This window comes from Chrysemys picta, chromosome 1 (assembly GCF_011386835.1).
Source record: "Chrysemys picta bellii isolate R12L10 chromosome 1, ASM1138683v2, whole genome shotgun sequence".
In the NCBI taxonomy this organism is placed as follows: Eukaryota; Metazoa; Chordata; order Testudines; family Emydidae; genus Chrysemys; species Chrysemys picta.
In genome coordinates this window covers 355,483,887-355,506,658 of record NC_088791.1, presented here as the reverse complement: position 1 = coordinate 355,506,658, position 22,772 = coordinate 355,483,887, and the positions used below count along the sequence as shown (strand labels likewise).

At 45.0% G+C, this 22,772-nt stretch overlaps 1 protein-coding gene and 1 pseudogene across 1 annotated transcript in view; both read right to left on the bottom strand.

The window, feature by feature from the left end:
• Positions 1–22,772, bottom strand: part of LOC101944712 (olfactory receptor 52E4-like) — a 103,997-nt gene that overhangs the window by 30,432 nt on the left and 50,793 nt on the right. The gene's annotated exons all lie outside the window — the stretch shown is intronic.
• LOC135980983 (olfactory receptor 52E4-like) lies at positions 984–21,630 on the bottom strand (annotated as a pseudogene).

Below are 22,772 nucleotides of genomic sequence, written 5' to 3'. Positions count from 1 at the left end.
AGGTTTATAAAATCATGAATGGTGTGGAGAATGTAAATAAGGAAGTGTTATTTATTTCTTCTCATAACACAAAAAATAGGAGTCACCCAATGAAATTAATTGGCAGAGGTTTAAACAAATGAAAGGAAGTATTTCTTAACACAACACACAGTCAACCTGTGAAGCTATTTTCCAGAGGATGGTGCGAAGGCCAAGACTATTACAGGTTTTAAAATAACTAGATGAATTCATGGAGGATAGGTCCATCAGTGACTATTAGCCAGGATGGGCAGGGATGATGTCCCTAGCCTCTCTTTGCTGGAAGCTGGGAAAGGGTGATGGAGGATGGATCACTTGATAATTATCTGTTCTGTTCGTTCCCTCTAAAGCATCTGACATTGGCCACTGTTGGAAGACAGGATACTGGGCTAGATGGACCTTTGGTCTAACCCAGCATGGCTGTTCTTAAGTTCACTGAGGAAGGAAATGGTGTGCAGATGTTGTGTTGTGTTGACCTGGATCTGGGTATCTCTTCTGCTGTCTAAAGTAGAAGAATTGCTTTAGAAACCTGTGAATGGTGCTCCAGGGGGGCCCACTCTGAGATTGCTCCATTAGGGCAAACTGCAAAGAAAGGGGCTTACAATCCCCCAAACGGGTCATTATTCTAATACTTGGATTTACCAAGTCACCAACAAAACAGCTTTCACAATGCTTTACACTCTTCCCTTAAAGCAGGGATCTCAAAATCAAATCACCACTAGGGCCACATGAGGACTAGTACATTGGCCCAAGGGGTGCATCATTGACACTTTTTATACAAAGATACAACCCACGCCCCGCTCTGCCTCCGGCCCCGACCCCACACCACTCCTTCCATGAGGCCCTGCCTCTGACCAGCCTCTCCCCACCCCTCCCCCGCCCCATTCCAACCCTTTCTCCAAAGTCCTAACCCCAACTCTTCCCCCTCCCTGCCCCTATTCCAACCCCTTCCCCAATTCCCCACCTCTTCTCCACGTTGTTCCCTGAGCGTGCCTCCCCCTCCTTCCTGGGAAATCCTAAGCGCTGCCAAAAAGCTGTTTGGCAGCAGGAAGCGCTGGTAGGCGGAGAAGTGGGGAATTGGGGTGCTTGTGGGACAGGCGGGGTAGCAGGGGGAGGGGAGCTTGGCTGCCGGTGAAGTCGGTGCCTATGGTGGGCTGCAGGAAATAACTCTTTGGGCTGCATGCAGCCTGTGGGCCGCGTGTTTGAGACCCCTACCTTAAATCAAAATAGCCTTGGGCTTCCACCCATACAGCCAAGTCAAGAATGTTGATCATCATATAATGAAGTTCTACCAATACAGTCAGTTTCATAGTACAGATGGCTGGCTTCAGAGTTGATTAACATAAGGCTATTATCCATTAAGCAGTTTATAAAGAGTTCACCGGAAACTTAAAAGAGACGTACAGAAAAGGATATCAATGCACCCAAGTTCCTTCTAATAATATTTCCTTTTCACGTATGAATTAACTGACAGGAATCATTTGGTTACACTGTTAACCTCTAACAAGCTATCGCTAAACGTATACTATTAAAGTCACTAACTTCTATCAGTTCTTTAATAATACAAGTCTACATTTCAAAGCTGTAGCCTATCTAAAATGGAATGGTCCAAATTACCATTTACATATTTTTCTACTCTTGTCTCTAAAAGGTGAATCTGGGTCAATAGACTGCAAGTTGCTTAACTCTTTTGTGTGTCACACAACCCCTTTTGCAAGGCCTGGAGCTGTTTGGTTTAGCGATCGTGTGACCCGAAAAGGAGAAAATGGAAACAGATGGTGCCCAAGGGAGAGCTCTGGCAGTGGTCTCCTGAAGCAATTGGAGTTTCTGGGGCAGATGAGCCAAAGCTAGCCACAGGCCCTTTGTGCTTGGTGTGGATGTTTCCACTCCCAGAAACAGGCACCAGAACAGAATTTGCACTGTGAGAGTAGGCCTAGAAACCCAGAGCCAGAGACAGGACCTGAACAGTGCTGTGACTCAAAAGTTCATGGGTCTTGTTTGTGGGCTACAAACACACTTGGCTGGTGAGTGTCCTGCTGCATGAGCTTGAGCAGGTCTGTGGCAGCAAACCTGGAGCTGCTACAAAGATGTGGAAGGGGAGTGGGCCTGGCCAGGAAAGTGCCACAAGATATTTTCTTCACCCAAATGTGTCTCCTCTGCGGTCTGTGTTTCCCCAAGTGCTCTCGTTCCAGAACTGATTGATCTGGTTTTCTCTGAAGGAAATGTTTCTGGAACAGACAGTGCCTGTTTGTGATCAGGGAGACAGTTTGTGTCTTCCTTGGAAAGTGCTCCCCAGAACGGCAGAGACAGGGAGTCCCTGTTCTAGTGAGTTTTGTCCCATCTCTCTCTCTCTCTTTCTCTCCTGGTGCATTCAGGTCCAGCTCTATCTTTCCTTTGTATCTCACCCACATACATATGTGCCTCCCTCTTCCTGTCACTTCTAAGTCCCTGGCCATTACCAACTAGCAGCCTGCAGCTGTGGCAGCCTATAGTCTAGCCTACTTGCTTGCCTATATATCTTTTCTTATACGTTTCTTATTTCCTACTGGGTTTGGCTATTTGTTTTATTAATAAGTTTACAGATTTATATTAGAGTATATTTCCCCTGTAACACAAGGGACCTGGAGGCCACATTCTGTATATTGAGCTAAAACAGGTAGCATATATGAAAAGGTGTGGGGAAAAGTGCAGTCAGAACCGCCTGTTGAAGTTGTGGAGGAGTAGGAATAGGGTCTGCAACCTTGTGCATTGTAGATTGGCATGTACCATGGTCTGCCTCATGCTGCAAAATGGGCAGGCATCTGGAATGGGGTGAACTGGGCCACGTACATGCCATGCTTATGACTCCATGAAGGAGCCACCAACCGATAGCCCTGGTGGGCAATGGGTCCGGGGTGGAGTACTTTCTGGACCACCGGGGCTCCTCACCCTCCAAAGGTGGTAATAGGTCGTGCGACTTGGTATCAGGGTTTATGAGGTAGTGAAGCGTGTAAAGAATGATAATGTAAAGTTGTTCCCTTTGAAGAATTCAGAAATGAACTGGCTGCAGGGTTTGCAGCCCATTTGGGACATGAAAGGGAGGGAATCGTGGGGACTCATGGGACAGGAGACCAATCGAGAATTCCAGAGGTCCTGGGGTGAGGCGCTGATGGGGAGCACCCTCTTGTAGAACACTTTCAAGGAAAACCCGAGCACTAGGCAATAGGGTGGCCAAACCTGCTGGAGTATGCGCAGGAGGATCTGAAGTGTGAAGAGCCCCAGGAGAGCTCCAAGATGAAAGAGGCCATCTTGGCCACTAAATGGTGCACCGAGAACTGGGCCGGCCGAATGCTGGAGGAATAAGTTGAGGCAAGACGGAAACAAAATAGATACATGAGGTCCAACCAGGAGTGGTGCAACTGATCGACCTCCACTTGGATATAGGTAAAGGAGGAATTGTCATCCAGGTGTTGGTTGCACAAGACATCAACTAGGGAGTGATGATTAACAATCTCTCTGAGGATGCCTGCAGCGGTTGACTGCTCTCGATCCCTGAGCGATTCTGGTCCTCAAAGATGGTATTAAAATCCCCACCCAGGTCCAGGCATTAGTGAGGACCCAAGGTGCCAAGGACTGCAGAGGCCTGTTGTTAGAAACACACCCACTCTGAGTCTGCATTCGGTAGGTAGACTTTGAACAGATTAAATGTCAGCCCCTCCAAACAGGCCTGGAGGTGCAACAGGCGACTTGGTATGACCTCTTCACTCAGCATCTCAGGCTATCAGTCGGGGGAGAAAAGTGTGGCCACCTCAGCAGAATGAGCGCTGGGGAGGGGGATTGGGTAGTGAACCCATGATGATCCTCTGGCTGGGCCGCTGCTATGACCCTGTGCCCAACTAGATGGGCAAAGAGGGAGAGGACCACTGGTGCTGCATCTGTACCGATGGTGCTGCGCAACCCGTCTCTACCTCCAGAAAGATTAAGGAAGGTGTAGGGAAGAGAGCAGCCCCTAAAACGTCAGGAAGGGGAGACAGAAAAAAAGCCCGCTGAGGTTCGCTCAAGGAGAGGGGAAATGAGACAACCCCTGGGAATCAGTGGTATAGAATATAGAGAGGACAAAAATGAGTAGGGCTTCACTCCTCCCCCCAAACAGATCCTGCCTCCACTCTGTGCCCTCGGCTAAGGCTTAGGGCAGCCTGAGCTGAGGGCTTTTTCTGCTACTCCATCCGGGGTGATATGGACTCTTCCCCACCCCAGCGACTCTTTCTGGGGCTGAAGGATTGAAGTCCTATCAGCTGAAGCGGAGGCAGCCTGGGCTCGGGGCTTCTGCTCCCTTCTGCCAAGCTGCTCCACATGAATCTTCATGAATGTCCTAGATATTGGCATAGAAAGTACACTTATTACGTTTGCGGATGATACCAAACTGGGAGGAATTGCAACTGCTTTGGAGGACAGGGTCATAATTCAAAATGATCTGGACAAATTGGAGAAATGGGCTGAGGTAAACAGGATGAAGTTTAACAAAGACAAATGCAAAGTGCTCCACTTAGGAAGGAAAAATCAGTTTCACACACACAGAATGGGAAAAGACTGTCTAGGAAGGAGTACGGCAGAAAGGGATTTAGGGATTATAGCTGACCACAAGATAAATATGAGTTAACAGTGTGATGCTGTTGCAAAAAAAGCAAACATGATTCTGGGATGTATTAACAGGTGTGTTGTGAGCAAGACACGAGAAGTCATTCTTCCGCTCTACTCTGCTCTGGTTAGGCCTCAGCTGGAGTATTGTGTCCAATTCTGGGCACCACATTTCAAGAAAGATGTGGTGAAACTTGAGAGGGTCCAGAGAAGAGCAACAAGAATGATTAAAGGTCTTGAAAACATGACCTATGAAGGAAGGCTGAAAGAATTGGATTTGTTTAGTTTGGAAAAGAGAAGACTGAGAGGGGACATGATGATAGTTTTCAGGTATCTAAAAGGGTGTCATAAGGAGGAGGGAGAAAACTTGTTCACCTTAGCCTCTAAGGATAAAACAAGAAGCAATGGGCTTAAACTGCAGCAAGGAGGTTTAGGTTGGACATTAGGAAAAAGTTCCTAACTGTCAGGGTGGTTAAACACTGGAATAAATTGCCTAGGGAGGTTGTGGAATCTCCATCTCTGGAGATATTTAAGAGTAGGTTAGATAAATGTCTATCAGGGATGGTCGAGACAGTATTTGGTCCTGCCATGAGGGCAGGGGACTGGACTCGATGACCTCTCGAGGTCCCTTTCAGTCCTAGAATCTATGAATCATGTGAGGATTGCTATGTTCTGTTCATTGCCTCTGAAACACCTGGCACTGGGCACTGTCAGAAGACAGGCTACTGGGCTACATGGGCCATTGGTTTTAGGCAGTATGGCTATTTCATCTTCCTATTTAGAACCCAGATGTATCTGCCACCTGTTGTAATACACTATACCCCATTCCTCTCCGAGAGCTGAGATAAATCCCAGGAGTCCTGATAGGGTCTCTATCTCCACAGAGTTAGTAACAAAGTAAGACTATATATTAAAATGTTAACACAAACCAATGCCCCTTAAGTGACCTGTCATAAGATGTGAGGACATATTGGTTTTAGAGATGACTGGGTCACAGCTGACAAGGGGAGGAGAAGACAGGAGCAAGTGACAGGGGCTGGGCATTGGGGAGAAGACACAAAGCAGGATCGAGGGTTGACAGAAGAGATGGGGCAAGATTGCAATTTCAGGGATCCAGCTACCAGCAATTAGAAAGGTGGCAACCCAGTGTACTCTACATAGACTGATTCCCCAGATCATCACATTGACACAGCACAGTAAGGAGAGGAAAGGGTTTAATGTCTCTCTGTCTGTCCAGTAAGTGATTCAGGGAAGAGGCCCCAGCACCATGGACCAGCCAGCTCTGCACAGAGCTCAATCTGAGAGCCAGAGCACAAGGAGAAAAACATTAGGTCTCTTTATGAGTAAAGAGCTGGAGCAGCCTTCCCCGGATCTGTTTGGTCCTCACCCCATAAATGATGGGATGCAGCATGGGGGGGACAAGCAGGTACACAGTGGCAATGAGAACGCGTAAATGCAGTGGCACATTGAGGCCAAACCGCTGCGTGAGAGATGAGAAGAAATCTGGGATGTACAAAGCTGAGATGGCACAAAGATGAGAGATGCAGGTTCCAAAAGTCTTGATCCGGGCATCCTTTGTGGGGAGGCGGAAGATGGCCCTGAGGATCAGAGTATAGGACACGGCAATAAAAAACACATCCATTCCGATCACAGAGAAAAGATCAAAAAGACCATATTAACTACTGATGCGGATGTCAGCACAGGCCAGGTTCACCACAGCTATATGCCGACAATAGCAGTGGGGGATGATGTTGGTTCTGCAATATGGCCACCGGCTCGCCAGGAAGGGATAGGGTAATGCGAGTATGCCATTGCGCAGCACCACAGCCAGGCCTATCTTGGCCACAACAGAGTTTGTCAGGATTGTGGAATATCTCAGGGGATTGCAGATGGCTACGTAGCGATCAAAAGCCATGGCCACAAGGATTCCAGACTCCATCTCTGAGAAGGAGTAAATGAAGTACATCTGGGTGAGACAGGCACTGAAACTGATCTCCCTGGAATTGAACCAGAAGATGCTCAGCATTTTGGGTACAGTGGATGTGGACATGACCAGGTCAGTGATGGCCAGCATGCAGAGGAAATAGAACATCGGCCCATGGAGGCTCGGCTCCGTCTTCACGATGAACAGGATAGTGAAGTTCCCCAACACAGCTATGGTGTACATAGCGCAGAAGGGAATGGAGATCCAGATATGGGCTGCCTCTAGGCCAGGAATGCCAAGTAGAATGAAGGTGGAGGGGTTGGTGAAGTCAGTTCTGTTGGAATCTGACATCAAGTAGGGGAGAAGGTGTACAACTCTGAGGCACAAGGGTTTCTCCTGCATGTACAGTATGTTCCCTGACTTTCTGTGTCTTCCCAGGGTCTCGGGTGATGGTCGCAGTAGAAATGCCTGAATGGAGAGACAACAATAATATGAGATACTATATGCATTAGTGGAGACTGTTCTCATGGGAGAAGGATTCTGATCACTCTTACACACTACAAAATTACATTTTGATAATTCAGAGACAATAACTGTGGACAACGACCCTACTAAATCCAATTCCGTATTTTGTGGTGCTCCCCGTGTTAATAATTCCTACATATTGTTGTGGGGGAACCTTCAGAGGCCCCAGCAGGAGACAGAAATGTGGATACTGTTTATTCATCATTATTCCTTAATTCAATGAAAGCCAGGATAGGGAATCAATTCTGTAGGAAGTTTTCCCATTCATCCAGTTGCTTGAAATCTGAGAGTGGAAAAAAACAAACTTTTGGGAAGACATGTGCTGGGAGAAACATCCCAACTAGAGCATACCTCATGGAAATGATCTGTGCACGATTAATAGCAACTGAAGATGAACACCTGCTCATTCGCAGCAGTGGACAAAACAAAAGCAATGTTCAGATCACTAAGATATGGGATGGAGAATAACAGGTTCAGGAATATGTGTTCAGTCTTGGTTACCGAGTAACTATTAAGGATATAGCACATATAAAAGGGATTTCCATGACAGGTTTGAGAAGTGTCGGGTGGGGAGGGGGGATGCCATATGCAAACATGTAGAAAAGTCTGAGACTCTTTAGTTTACACAAGAGACAAAGAAGAGAGCATATGATTTAGGAGAGGAAAATAAAAATGAAACTGATTTACATTCAAATGGCCAGTTCCCAACCAGTACTATCTATAGACACTTAGTGCTCCAAGAGGACTAATTCCCCAACACTGAGGAAAATTGTCAGCAAAACTAACTGGAAGGAAAAATTTAGACAGAAAAATATGAATGAAAATTGGTAGGTCTTTGATAATAGTTTATTAGATAGCAGAAGAATCATAATTCCACTGCCAACGAAGTAAACAACTCTGGGGGGAAACGCAGTTCAGTGATAAAGTGAAGGCTGAAATTGGGTTGGGGAAACAATATGCAAAAAATAGGAAAAAATGGAAAATAGCTAAAAGATAGAAATCTGAAGTTATGAAAATTGATAAGGGATGTTAAGACATCAGGGAAAACTCTATGTTTGGCAGGGCTATGGATCAAAAAAAGGATGTTATTAAGTATGTTAACAGCAAGAGAAATCCTAGAAAAGTTGTATGTCAATTCCTGTGTTAAATGTAAAGTATTAAAAGATAAACGGAAAGTTTTTTTTTATAAAAGAATTGACAAGGTTAAGAAACAACGGGTAAGCTTTAAAGGGATTAGTTCAAGAAAAAGTCTAGAAATGTAAGTAATGCCAGTCACCAACAGGGTTTATGCAAACAGGTCTTATCAAATAAACCTGATTTCATCCTTTTCTGAGAGTACACATTGGTTGATCAAGAGAAGCATGCAGATGCAGCTCACCTTGATTTCTCAGAGGCATTTGATTTAGTAGGGGAAAATATTGAGTTAAAAACATGAACACTCTTCAATATCGGTAGGGAACATGTAAAATGGACTGAAAATTGGCAAACTGATGGATTTCAGAAAGCTATTGTTAATAGGTCTTCGTCAGGAAATGGGGGTATATAGTGGGGTTCTGCAGGATCCATTCTAGGCCTGATGCTATTCAATATTTTCATCAATGACCTGGAAGGAAATAGAAAATCACTGCAGATAAATTTGCAGATTGGCAGAGTGGATACAATGAGGAGCACAGGGCAGGCATACTAATTGATATTGTGTATTGGTAAGAGGGGCCCATGCAAAAAAACTGTTTTAATACAGTCAAATGCAAAACTATCCTCTCAGAACAGGGAATGCAGGCCCGACCCACAGACTACAGCACTGTATTATGAAATGCAATGACACTGAAAAGGATTTAGGGGTCCTTATGGATAACCAACTCATCGTGAACTGCCAGTGTGATGATGTAGCATAAAGGGATGATGTGGTCCTCGGCTGAATAAACAGGGGAGTGGTGAGTTGGAGCAGGGGAAGCATTTTACCTCTGCACATGGAATTGGTGAAACAAACTGCATACAGTTCTGGGGTCCACATTTGAAAAAAAGATGTTGAAAGTGGGGGCATAAAAGGGCACAAAAGAGCCACTTGGAGAGGGGGCAGAAAAGAGCCACAAAAATGATTGGAGGAAAGAGACAAAGGCAGACCATTAGACTTGAAGATGTATATCCCTTTAACTTATCAAAAAGATGATCAAGCAGAGACTTTCATGGGGAGAAAATCAGGGGTAGTAATGGGCTCTGTAATCTACCAGAGAAAGGCAAGACTGAAGGGCTGGAAGCTGAAGCCAGGTAAATTCCAGCTAGAAATTAGGGCCAAATATTTAGCACTGAGGGTGATTAACCATTGGGACACACTTAGAAGGGAAGTGTTGGATTCTCCAATTCTCCATGTTGGCAGATCCAGACTGGATGATTTTTTCTGGAAGTTGTTTACACTTAAAATGCTACAGTGGTGCTGCCGTAACACTTCACTATAGACACTACTTACACAGATGGAAGGGTTCTCACCTCAGCACAGCTAATCCCCGAGAGGTGGTAGTTAGGTTGATGGAAGAATTCATCTAATGCTGTGTACATCAGGGCACAGATTATCCAACAAGTTCTTGGAATGTATTGGAGACAATTTTTTGTTCCAGAAGCTGGAGTAAGCTACTAGGAGAGAGGCTGTTCTAGACTTGTTTTTGACAAAGGAGGAGGAACTGGTTGAGAATTTGAAAGTGGAAGGCAGTTTGGGGGAAGGTGATCATGAAATGATAGAGTTCATGATTCTAAGGAATGGTAGGAGGGAAAACAGCAATATAAAGAAAATAGATTTCAAGAAGGCAGATTTTAGCAAACACAAGGAGTTGGTAGGTAAGATTTCATGGGAAGCAAGTCTAAGGGGAAAAACAATAGAAGACAGCTGGCAGTTTTTCGGAGACATTATTAAGGGCACAAGAGCAAACTATCCCACTGTGTAGGAAAGATAGAATGTATGGCTAGAGATGACAATGACTTAACCAGGAGATCTTCAATGATCTGAAAACAAAAAAGGACCGAGCTGAATTGTTGTTTGGAAGTTTCAGGCATAACATTTCAGCTGACTTCTCAAATGAAGCTAGGAGAAAGTATGTGTTACTCACGTTGAAAAATTGTTCTAGTGAGGAGCCCTAGCACCTCTAAACTTTCCAGCAGATAAAAGTCAGATAACAGCCCCTGTACTCCTGCCCCATTAACAGACAGAGCCCTGAAATGCATGAGGAGAGGGTGACAGTGTCTGTGTATAAGCACACAGCTGGCTTCTGATGTCTCTACTCAGTTGTTGCTTCAAAGGGAGATTTGACTCACTGGGGTCTGAGCGAAGTATAGGCCGTGCTCTCAGAATTTGCCCTTCTATTACACATCTACTAACATCTTTAGTCCTAAAGGATTCACTGTGCCACTGAAATGCACCACCTCTGGTGCAGGGGTACACACAAAAGAGTGACATTTTGACCAGTGATTCTTTGGCAACTCAGCAATTATGGCCAGGGCCCTGGGATGTGTCATGGCTGTGCAGAGGGGAAAGGACCACAGACTTACTCCACAGGGTTTGTCGACCAGGTGAGCTCCTCAGCAAGAGATGGGTACCTGTGAATTCTGAGACAGAAGTGTCCTCCCTGGGAATCCCCCTCAGGTAGCCGTGTCCCACACCTCTCTCACCCCAGCATCTGCAGCAGCATCCCACACTGAGAGCCGACAGAGTATGTGCACAGATTATAATATAGCTCTGTGTATTCCCAGGGTGATTCGCTCAGCCTGTAGAGGAGAAGAGAACATCTGAATGTAAAGAAGCTATAGACAAGCATGTCTCCACTTCTGTGCTAATTATCCAGCTTTAGGAGTAAACAGTAATTAAGGAACCTTCCCTAAGGGAGAGGAGAACTCCTGGGCTCTGTGCTGAGTCAGAGAGGAATTGGCTGTTTAGTGTATTTGTGTATATTTATAAAACATAGTTGATTAGAAGAAAATAAGGGATAATGCCTAGATGTCCATAAGCTCTGGTACCCTGTAAATGCCTAGGATGGATGGATAGATAGGAGCAGACAGATCTGGAGGAAGATGACTGAGGGGAGACATGAGCACTTTCTAAGGCAATGTGGGGCTGTCGCTATGGTATCAGTGATCAATACATCTCTCTATCATCATACTGTGGAGCACCCTTCATTGAAGGGTTTTCAAAACGGAACAGACTTAGGCTATGTCCACACTTGCAGATGTAACGATCTGGGAGTTAACCCCCCTCAGAGAGCGCTGCAGGGACAGGGCTGCTGTGTGTTCACACTGTCAGCTGCCAGCGCAATGGCATGGCCACACTTTCGGCACTTGCAACCCTTGCAGTGGCATTTGGAGTGGTGCACTCTGGGCAGTTCTCCCACAGAGCATCTCTTCCCCTTCAGCCACCAAGGTTAGGTGGAAGGGGGCAGAGGGTCATGGGCAACCTGTGTCCTGTCCCAATGCCTCATCATGCATCAGTTCTCATCCCAGCAGTCCTTTTCCTTCCATCTTCATTTGGTGCCATCTTTCAACAGTTTTTGAACTGTACGCTCTGTCCACCTTTTCAGTCTTCGGGACCAGATCCTGAACTGTTGATGAATATGCTGATAGATCTCACTAACGCCTCATGAATGGCAGTCCAGATACTCCTTAAATGGCAAAGTGAGTATGAGGAGTCCGATGAACATAAGAACATAAGAACATAAGAAAGGCTGTACCGGGTCAGACCAAAGGTCCATCTAGCCCAGTATCCTGTCTACCGACAGTGGCCAATGTCAGGTGCCCTAGAGGGAGTGAACCTAACAGGCAATGATCAAGTGATCTCTTACCTGCCATTCATCTCCACCCTCTGACAGACAGAGGCCAGGGACACCATTCCAAGCCTGATGTTAGGGTGCCAATGCCTGAGATGATGGGGCGTCCAGGATATCCAGGTTTATGGATCTTGGGTAGCAAATAGAATACCCCTGGTCGGGGTTCTAGGCATGTGTCTGTACAGATTTGTTCCTGTGCTTTGTCAGGGAGTTTTTTTAGCAGATGGTGTAGTTTCTTTAGGTAATCCTCAGTGGGATCAGAGGGTAATGGCCTGTAGAATGTGGTGTTAGAGAGCTGTCTAGCAGCTTCTTGGTCATATTCCAATTTATTCATGATGACGACAGCACCTCCTTTGTCAGCCTTTTTGATTATGATGTCAGGGTTGTTTCTGAGGCTGTAGATGGCGTTGTGTATAGCATTGCTGAGGTTATGTGACAAGTGATGTTGCTTTTTCACAATTTCAGCCTTTGCACGTTGATGGAAGCAATCTATGTAGAAATCCAGTCTGTTGTTTCGACCGTCCAGAGGAGTCCACGCAGAATCCTTTTTTTTGTAGTGCTGGTAGGGGGGATTCTGTGGGTTAGTATGCTGTTCAGAGGTATGTTGGAAATATTCTTTGAGTCGGAGACGTTGAAAGTAGGATTCTAGGTCACCGCAGAACTGTATCATATTCATGGGTCTGGAGGGACAAAAGGAGATCCATAAACCTGGATATCCTGGACGCCCCATCATCTCAGGCATTGGCACCCTAACATCAGGCTTGTCTGGTTATGTAGACTTTCTCCTCAGACCCTACACTACCAGCACTCCCAGCTATCTTCGAGACACCACTGACTTCCTGAGGAAACTACAATCCATCGGTGATCTTCCAGAAAACACCATCCTGGCCACTATGGACGTAGAAGCCCTCTACACCAATATTCCACACAAAGATGGACTACAAGCTATCAGGAACAGTATCCCTGATAATGTCACAGCTAACCTGGTGGCTGAACTTTGTGATTTTGTCCTCACCCAAAACTATTTCACATTTGGGAACAATATATACCTTCAAGTCAGCGGCACTGCTATGGGTACCCGCATGGCCCCACAATATGCCAACATTTTTATGGCTGACTTAGAAGAACGCTTCCTTAGCTCTCGTCCCCTAACGCCCTTACTCTACTTACGCTACATTGATGACATCTTCATCATCTGGACCCATGGAAAAGAAGCCCTTGAGGAATTTCACCATGATTTCAATAATTTCCATATCACCATCAACCTCAGCCTAGATCAATCCATACAAGCGGTCCATTTCCTGGACACTACAGTGCTAATAAGCGATGGTCACATAAATACCACCCTATACCGGAAACCTACTGACCGCTACACTTACCTACATGCCTCCAGCTTCCATCCAGGACACACCACACGATCCATTGTCTACAGCCAAGCTCTAAGATATAACCGCATTTGCTCCAATCCCTAAGATAGAGACAAGCACCTACAAGATCTCTATCAAGCATTCTTAAAACTACAATACCCACCTGCTGAAGTGAAAAAACAGATTGACAGAGCCAGACGAGTACCCAGAAGTCACCTCCTACAAGACAGGCCCAACAAAGAAAATAACAGAACACCACTAGCTGTCACCTTCAGCCCCCAACTAAAACCTCTCCAGCGCATCATCAGAGATCTACAACCTATCCTGAAAGATGATCCTTTACTCTCACAGATCTTGGGAGACAGACCTGTCCTCGCTTACAGACAACCCCCCAACCTAAAGCAAATACTCACCAGCAACCACACATCACTGAACAAAACCACTGACCCAGGAACCTATCCTTGTAACAAACCCCGATGCCAACTCTGTCCACATATCTATTCAAGTGACATCATCATAGGACCTAATCACATCAGCCATACCATCAGGGGCTCGTTCACCTGCACATCTACCAATGTGATATATGCCATCATGTGCCAGCAATGCCCCTCTGCCATGTACATTGGCCAAACCGGACAGTCTCTACTCAAAAGAATTAATGGACACAAATCTGACATCAGGAATCATAATACTCAAAAACCAGTGGGAGAACACTTTAACCTGTCTGGTCATTCAGTGACAGACCTGCGGGTGGCTATATTACAAAAAAAACTTCAAAAACAGACTCCAAGGAGAGACTGCTGAGCTGGAATTGATATGCAAACTAGACACAATCAACAAAGGATTGAATAAGGACTGGGAATGGCTGAGCCATTACAAACATTGAATCTATCTCCCCTTGTAAGTATTCTCACACTTCTTATCAACCTGTCTGTACTGGGCTAGCTTGATTATCACTTCAAAAGTTTTTTTTCTCTTACTTAATTGGCCTCTCAGAGTTGGTAAGACAACTCCCACCTATTCATGCTCTCTGTATGTGTGTATATATATCTCCTCAATATATGTTCCATTCTATATGCATCCGAAGAAGTGGGCTGTAGTCCACGAAAGCTTATGCTCTAATAAATTTGTTAGTCTCTAAGGTGCCACAAGTACTCCTGTTTTTTTTGCTAATCTTAACATATTGTAACATGATTAGCTAACCAATTATATCCCACCACCTTAATTAGTTTAGACACAGCAAAATTAGTTATACAACAGACAGAAACAATCACAGAACTAGACAGAGACCATGCAAATAAACAATAGCAAAGTGGGAACTCTAATGACAAAACAATGCAGAAGTGAGGATTTCACAACTACATCTATACAGACATAAGGGTTTCCCAGCTGTGTCTATTGATAAGTGAGTTCTTACCAGACAGAAAACTATCAACCTATGTTTCCTTTTACATCTTCTAGGCTCTTCCCTTTCTCTGGAGGTGATAGATCGGATCCCCTTCCTAACAACCCCAGATTGCCTTATTTCAATATGGCTAGTTTGGAATGTGAATATGTGACCACATGCTTCCCAGTTTATGGCTGCCTCTTAGCCAAAGACATTGGCCTAAGAACAGGGCCTCAGACTGTCACAGTGAGAGAAGGCCCTTACACAGATTCTTTCTTTTATACCTCTATAACTAGCTAAATGATAAAGATATACCTAAATGCTTAAAGTATAGGCTTTTACAGACAGGCTTGAATATCTATATCCTAACATGGACATGGGATGTTAAATATGTGAAATGTTCTTTTATTAATTCTTATTGTTTTTATATAATACAATGCTTGTAAATCTCTCTATTATGTACAGTTGTTTCTTTTCTTTATTGAACCTAAAGAGAATAGAAATACAAATAAGGAGCTTTGCATGTTCAGAGCTTTTTTCTTGTTATCAGCAGTTTTAAAACAAGTAAAAGGAAGTATTTCTTCACACAACAAACAGTCATCCTGTGGAACTCCTTGCCAAAGGATGTTTTGAAGGCCAATACTATAACAGGGTTCAAAAAGAATTAGATTCCTCGAGGAGAAGCAGGCCTCTGCATAAATGGAGTGGGAGCAAGGATGCATATCCTTTTACTAGCCAATTCCACCTGTGTGGTGCATAAGCCAGGAAAGTTCCACAAAAGAGCGGACCGCTGACCTCCTCACATCTGTTAGGAATTCTTGAAAGGACTCATTTTACTTTTTTCTTCTAAGGTGAAATTTTTACACATTGAATATTTTGCTCTTTTGCTGTACTCAAGGTTGTTCACATTTCTGCAGAAGTGTGTAATAATCTGCTCCTTTTGACTGACTGAGGCTATGTCTACACCAGAGACTTTACAGTGGCACAGCTGTACCGCTGAAGATACACTGCGGTAAGCTCTCCCATATGGCCGTTTTAGGCCTATAGGAGAGAGCTCTCCTGCAGACATCACCAAACCACCCAACCAAGCATTTCCTGCTCACGCAGCACTCAGCACACTGGCACTTTTATTGTTCTTTCTAAACCTATGACCAAAAAAAGTTTTATTGACAAAAGTGTTTGTCATAAACATACAGCAAAGGGTACCATAAAATCCCTCTTTACCCTGTAAAGGGTTAATTCCTCTTTTACCTCTAAAGGGTTAAGAAGCTCAGATAACCTGGGTGGCACCTGACCAAAAGGACCAATAAGGGGAGAAGATACTTTCAAATCTGGGGGGGAAGGTTTTTTGTCTGTGTCTCCGGGAGTCAACAAGGAAACAGGGCAGGGCAAATACATCTCCCTAAGCTATATCTGAACTAAGCATCTTCTATTGCAGAAATAGTAAGTAATAGAAAGAAATCCATTAGATTATCTTTTGTTTTAGCTTGTGAATTTTTCCTGTGCTAAGAGGGAGGTTTATCCCTGTTTTTGTAAATTTAAAGTTTTGCCTAGAGGGGAAATCCTCTGTGTTTTTGAGTCTTTTGTTATTCTGTAAAGTACTTACCATCCTGATTTTACAGAGGTGATTCTTTTACTTTTCTTTAATTAAAATTCTTTTTTTAAGAACCTGATTGATTTTTCATTGTTCTTAACATCCAAGGATTTGGGTCTGTGGTCACGTGTACCAATTTGTGAGAATATTATTCTCAAGCCTTCCCCAGGGAAGGGGGTGTAGGGCTTGGGGGAATATTTTTGGGGAATAGGACTCCAAGTAGTCCTTTCCCTGATTCTTTACCTAAATCACTTGGTGGTGGCAGCATACTGTTCAAGGTGGAATTTGTGCCTTGGGAAAGTGTTTAACCTAAGCTGGTAAAAATAAGCTTAGAGGGTCTTTCATGCGGGTTACCATCTGCTGGCCTTCTTTCTCACCAAGCCTAGCTCTTGAGTAGATCTATCTCAAAACTCTGTCTGGATCCCTTCCCGGAGACCAGTGCAGTACCTGAGAGTTTCAACTCCTTGGAGGTTTCCAGTTGTTGCCTCTCTCTAATGGCTCCTTTGTTCCTTCACAACAACCCTATTAGCTCTGCCATCTCCTCCTGTCTCCCCCCTGGTACCATGGCTTGGGAATTCATAAGAAGGAGGCACAGTCTGCACTCTAAGAAGGGAGGCATGATGAGAACTAAAGTAGAGTTACAAAAACTAATGGAGAGGCATGCACTCCCAGCTGTGTGTCTGGTGCAGCCATCACTCAATGGCCCATTCTCTTTAGCCCCAATCTAGTTCCCCTGAATATGTGCTCTACTCTTAAAGCCCAGGACATACTTCTAACAGCCAGGGCAGAGCTGTAAATTTCAGTCCCACACAGCATTCTAAGTAACCACCCATTCTTAGAGCTGTTATTCTGTTTGCTCTTGTGATAACTCTGACAAGGTAGTTTACATCTAATCTAGCCAGCAATTTGTGAATGGAATATTCAAGTTGATGAGCCATCAATGAACATAATGGGTTATGGAAGAAGCTCATTCCCACTTGATGAACTTTCCTGTGGACATTCTAGCTAGAATAGGGTAATAGACCCTACTATGATTCATTGAAGCATGTAAGGGCATGTGGCCAGTTCATGTGATCCTTGACTCAATCTTGTGCCTGAAATTTTTGTTGTACTGTTCTCCATATGAGGAGAGATTAATGAGACTGGGACATTTCAACTTGGGAAAGAGATGACTAAGGGGAGATATGATTGAGGTCTATAAAATCATGACTGATGTAGAAAATGAAGAAAAGGAAGTGCTATTTACTCCTTCTTGTAACACAAGATCTAGGGGTCACCAAATGAAATTAATAGGCAGCAGGTTTAAAACAAATAAAGAAGTTGGCTTTCCCCCATCTCCTAGTTTAAAAACTGCTCTGCAACCTTTTTCATGTTCAGTGCCAGCAGTCTGGTGCCACTTTGGTTTAGGTGGAGCCCATCTCTCCTGTATAGGCTCCCCCCATCTAGTTCACCCATCTTATTGTTTAGACTTCTAGCATTTGTGTACAAGCACTTTAGAAACTTGTCAGTGTTTATTTGTCTGCCCATTTCTGATGTGTCAGATTCTTTTTTATGTGAATGTTTATCATCTGATCTGGCGCTTACATTATCCTCCTCCATCCTCTGCTCCTGACTATAACCTGGAGATTCTCTATCATTAGACTCTCCCCTAAGAGAAGTCTCTGTCCGATCCACATGCTCCTCTGCAGCAGTCGGCTTTCCCCCATCTCCTAGTTTAAAAACTGCTCTACAACCTTTTTAATGTTTAGTGCCAGCAGTCTGGTTCCACTTTGGTTTAGGTGGAGCCCATCCTTCCTGTATAGGCTCCCCCCATCCCAAAAGTTTCCCCAGTTCCTAATGAATCTAAACCCCTCCTCTCTACCCCATCGTCTCATCCCCGCATTGAGACTCTGAAGCTCTGCCTGCCTACCTGGCCCTGTGCGTGGAACTGGGAACATTTCTTTGAATGCCACCATAGAGGTCCTGGATTTCAGTCTCTTCCCTAGCAGCCTAAATTTGGCCTCCAGGACGTCTCTCCTACCCTTCCCTATGTCATTGGTATCTACATGTACCACAACCACCGGCTCCTCCCCAGCACTACACATAAGTCTGTCTAGATACCTCGAGAGATCCGCAACCTTCGCACCAGGCAGGCAAGTCACCATACGGTTCTCCCAGTCATCACAAACCTAGCTATCAATGTTTCCAATGATCGAATCTCCCATTACTAACACCTGGCTTTTCCTAGTGACTGGAGTTCCCTCACCCGGAGAGGTAACCTCAGTGCGAAAGGATACCCTAACACCATCTGGAAGGAGGGTCCCAACTATGGGAAGGTTTCCCTCGGCTCCCGTTGACTGCTCTGCTTCCCTGGGCCTTTCATCCTCCTCAACAGCGCAGGGGCTGTCTGACCGGAGGTGGGACAATTTTACAGTGTCCCGGAAAGCCTCATCAACATACCTCTCTGCCTCTCTTAGCTCCTCCAGTTCTGCCACCCTGGCCTCCAAAGCCCATGCGTGGTCTCTGAAAGCCAGGAGGTCCTTGCAGCGCTTGCACACATACGCCACCCACCAACAGGGCAGGTAATCATACCTGCCGCACTCAGCGCAATACACTGGATAGCCCCCACTCTGCTGCTGGGTACTGCCTGCATTGTCTCCTACAGCTACCTAGTTAATGAAAGGGTTTTGTTTAAATCAAAAAGTTTTGAATGTAGTTTAGTTTACAGGTTTTAAATGACAGCAGGTGAACCTTGCCCCCTTCCCAATCCCCTTCCAAACTCCCTTGTAAACCCCCCTGTTAGCAGCCCCTGCTCTCCCTGGTTGCTTGCGCACTGCTTTATAAAGCCCTGGACTTCTTGATAGCCCCGCCCACAGACTAAGGCTCAGCCAATTAACAGAGGCTTCTAGCTTTCAATTCTTCCTTTGAAATTCACAGCTTCCAACTGCCAGCCAAAGCACACGGTCCTTCAAACAACCAAAGAAACAGACAGACAAACACAAGCTAAGCACATAGCGAGTAACCCCCAAACACAAACACACACTACAGACAGCCACTTACCCCAAGGGTGCTGTATTTGCTCCTCTTTCACCTGGAGAACTCCCTTGCGAAACTCCCTGTTAGCAGCCTGTCAAGGCTGCTTCCCCACTTTGAACTTTAGGATACAAATGTGGGGGCCTGCATGAAAACTTCTAAGCTTAACTACCAGCTTAGATCTGGTCTGCTGCCACCACTCCCAAAATGCTAATTCCCTTCCCTGGGTAGCCTTGAGAGACTCTTCACCAATTCCCTGGTGAATACAGATCCAAACCCCTTGGATCTTAAAACAAGGAGAAATTAATGCCCCCCCCCACCTCCCACCAACTCCTGGTGGATCAAGATCCAACCCCCTTGGATCTAAAAACAAGGAAAAATCAATCAGGTTCTTAAAAAGAAGGCTTTTAATTAAAGAAAAAGGTAAAAATCATCTCTGTAAAATCAGGATGGAAACTAACTATACAGGGTAATCAAACTTAAAGAGCCCAGAGGTATTCCCTCTAGCCTTAGGTTCAAAGTTACAGCAAAGAAAGATAAACACTCTAGCAAAAAGGTACATTTACAAGTTGAGAAAACAAAGATAAAAACTAACACACCTTGCCTGGCTGTTTACTTACAAGTTTGAAATAGGAGAGACTTGTTCAGAAAGATTTGAAGAGCCTGGATTGATGTCTGGTCCCTCTCAGTCCCAAGAGCGAACAACCCAAAAACAAAGAGCACAAACAAAAGCCTTCCCCCCACCAAGATTTGAAAGTATCTTGTCCCCTTATTGGTCCTTTGGGTCAGGTGTCAGCCAGGTTACCTGAGCTTCTTAACCCTTTACAGGTAAAATGATTTTGGAGTCTCTGGCCAGGAGGGATTTTATAGTATTGTACACAGGAGGGCTGTTACCCTTCCCTTTATAGTTATGACAACTGGGTAAGGTCCAAACAGATCCAGGACAGGCTGCTTCGGCTGTTTACTCACAAAGTGACCTAAAGTTTTCTCCTTGTGCTCTGGCCGTCAGACCCAGCTCCTTGAAGAGATGGCTGTGACGTGGTGCTGGACCCTCTTCCCTGAATCACTGACTGGACAGTCAAAGTGACATAAAACCCTTTTGTGGCCTTACTGTGCTGTGTCAGCATGACAAACTGGGGAATCAGTCTGTGTACAACTCCTTAATTCAGAGGGTTACTATCTTTCTAATTGCTGCAACTGGACACCAGAGGCCCTGCCTTCTCTCCTGACTCTTCCCAAAGACCCCATTGCTGTTGCTCCCTCCTCTCATCCCCCTGTCACTCTCTGGATCATCTCCACCTCCCCCCCCACCCCAGTGGGGCTCCCTCTGCTCCAGGTTTGGAGAAGAAGCCTGCAGTCAGTGCAGTAAGGATGTGGTGACAGGACAATCAGGAGTGAAGAGGGAAGCCAGGAAGACATATACAAGCAACCAATGGTTGGGAACATGGTAGTGAGGCAGGTGACCAAAGCTGTGCAACATACAGTTTATGGGCCCTAAAGCTCAGCTACAAAGTCCTGAGGGAAGGGGGAGGCCTGTTTGGCTTATTTGTTTGGCTTTCAGTTCCCTTTTTTTCCTCCCAATTTGGGGACTGTATCAGGCAGGGTCCCTGCAATGGGGATGGGCTGGGAGTCCTTTGCCCTGAATCAGGCACTAGGGGCAGGGCAAGGGATCAGATTTGAAGCTATGAGGACAACAGCTGAGAGATGCAGAAAGTTAAGTCCCTGTGTTAGCTGGGAAGGCTGGATGGAGACTGCTATCAAATCCCCCCTCACTATTCTCTTCTGCAGATTAAATAAACCCAGTTCCCTCAGCCTCAACTCATAAGTCATGTCCCGCAGCCCCCTAATCATTTCCGTTGCCCTCCACTGGACTTTCTTCAATTTGTCCATATCCCTGCTGTAGTGCGGAGACCAAAACTGGACACAATACTCCAGATGAGGCCTCAGCAGTGCCGAATAGAGGGGAATAATCACTGCCCTCGATCTGCTGGCAATTGTCCTACTTATACAGCCCAATATGTCATTGGCCTTCTTGGCAACAAGGGCACACTGCTGACTCATATCCAGTCTTGGCCTTCACAACATCCTCTGGCCCAGAGTTGCACGGGTTTACTGCGAAGAAATACTTTTCTTTGTTTCAAAATTGCTGCCTATTAAGTTCATTGGGTGACCCCCACTTCTCCTGTTATGTGAAGGAGTAAATAACATTTCCTTATTGATTTTTTCCACACCATGCATGATTTTACAGACCTCATATCCCATCTTTGTCATCATTTTTCAAAGCTGAAAAGTCCCAGATTTTTAATCTCCCCTCATTTTGAAGGTGTTCCATACCCCTAATCAGCTCCAGGTTTTTTGCTGCCCCATGTAAAAAAAAAAAAAAAAAAAAAAGGCGGAGTGCCGTCCCTTGAAAAGTGCGGCCCCCAAAGGGCCAAAATGCTGCCCCTTGAAAAGTGCCACCCCAAGCACATACTTGGAAACGCTGGTGCCTAGATCCGGCTCTGCCCCTAATCATGTCTATTGCCTTTCTATGTGCCTTTTCCAATTCCAATCTATCTTTTTTGAGATGGGGCGACCAGATCTGCACACAGTAATCAATACGTGGATGTACCAGGGGTTTATATATAGAGAGGCAATATGATATTTTCTGTTTTATTAACTATCCTTTCTTAGTGATTCCAAACAGTCTCTTAGATTTTTTGTTTGCCATTGCACATTGATGAGATATTTTAACCCTATTTCAGCACTTGTGAGTGTATGACCTGTCTGTATCCTTAGGCCTTTTGTTTTCTCCTTTAGTCTTTGCTCATACGCCTTATGCTCAGAGGCAGGAGTTTGGGGCAGAGGCATCTATCTATAAATAGGTTCATCTTTAAAGACTATCTCCCCTAACAAGTTCTCAGCCAGACAGAAGAAGGGAGTAACTGCATTATAGATTAAACCTGTTTCTTCAATCTTCTCTGCTGAGGGTTGGGCGTGGAAGTAATGGAAGTTCCCAAGAAGAGGGATCAAAGAGATGAAGTGTTATTCAGCCCTTAAATAACAGAGAGAATGGATGAGTCAGGAGAAGATGGGGCAGGAGAGAGGCACAAGGGTGGCAAAGGGGACTCTTGGGTGGCAGGGCTATGGCTGCAGCAGAAAGATAGATTCCAGATGCAGGAGAAGCCATGAATTGCAGGAGGGAGAAAGTATGCTCCAGAGACATGTGGACAAAGTAATGGCTACTGAAAAACATAATGCCAATTGTACGTATAATATGATCGGTTCTAAATTAGCTGTTATCACTCAAGAAAGAGAGCTGGATGTCATTATGGATAGTTCTCTGAAAACATTCATTCAATGTGCAGCAGGGAATCAGTCAGAAAGGGAAAGATAATAAGACCAAAAATATCATATTTCCTCTATATAAATCTATGGTATACCCACACCTAAACTGCTGCCTGCAGATCTGGTCATCCCATCTCAAAAAGATATGTTGGAATTGAAAAAAAGGTTATGGAAAAGGGCAACAAGAATGATT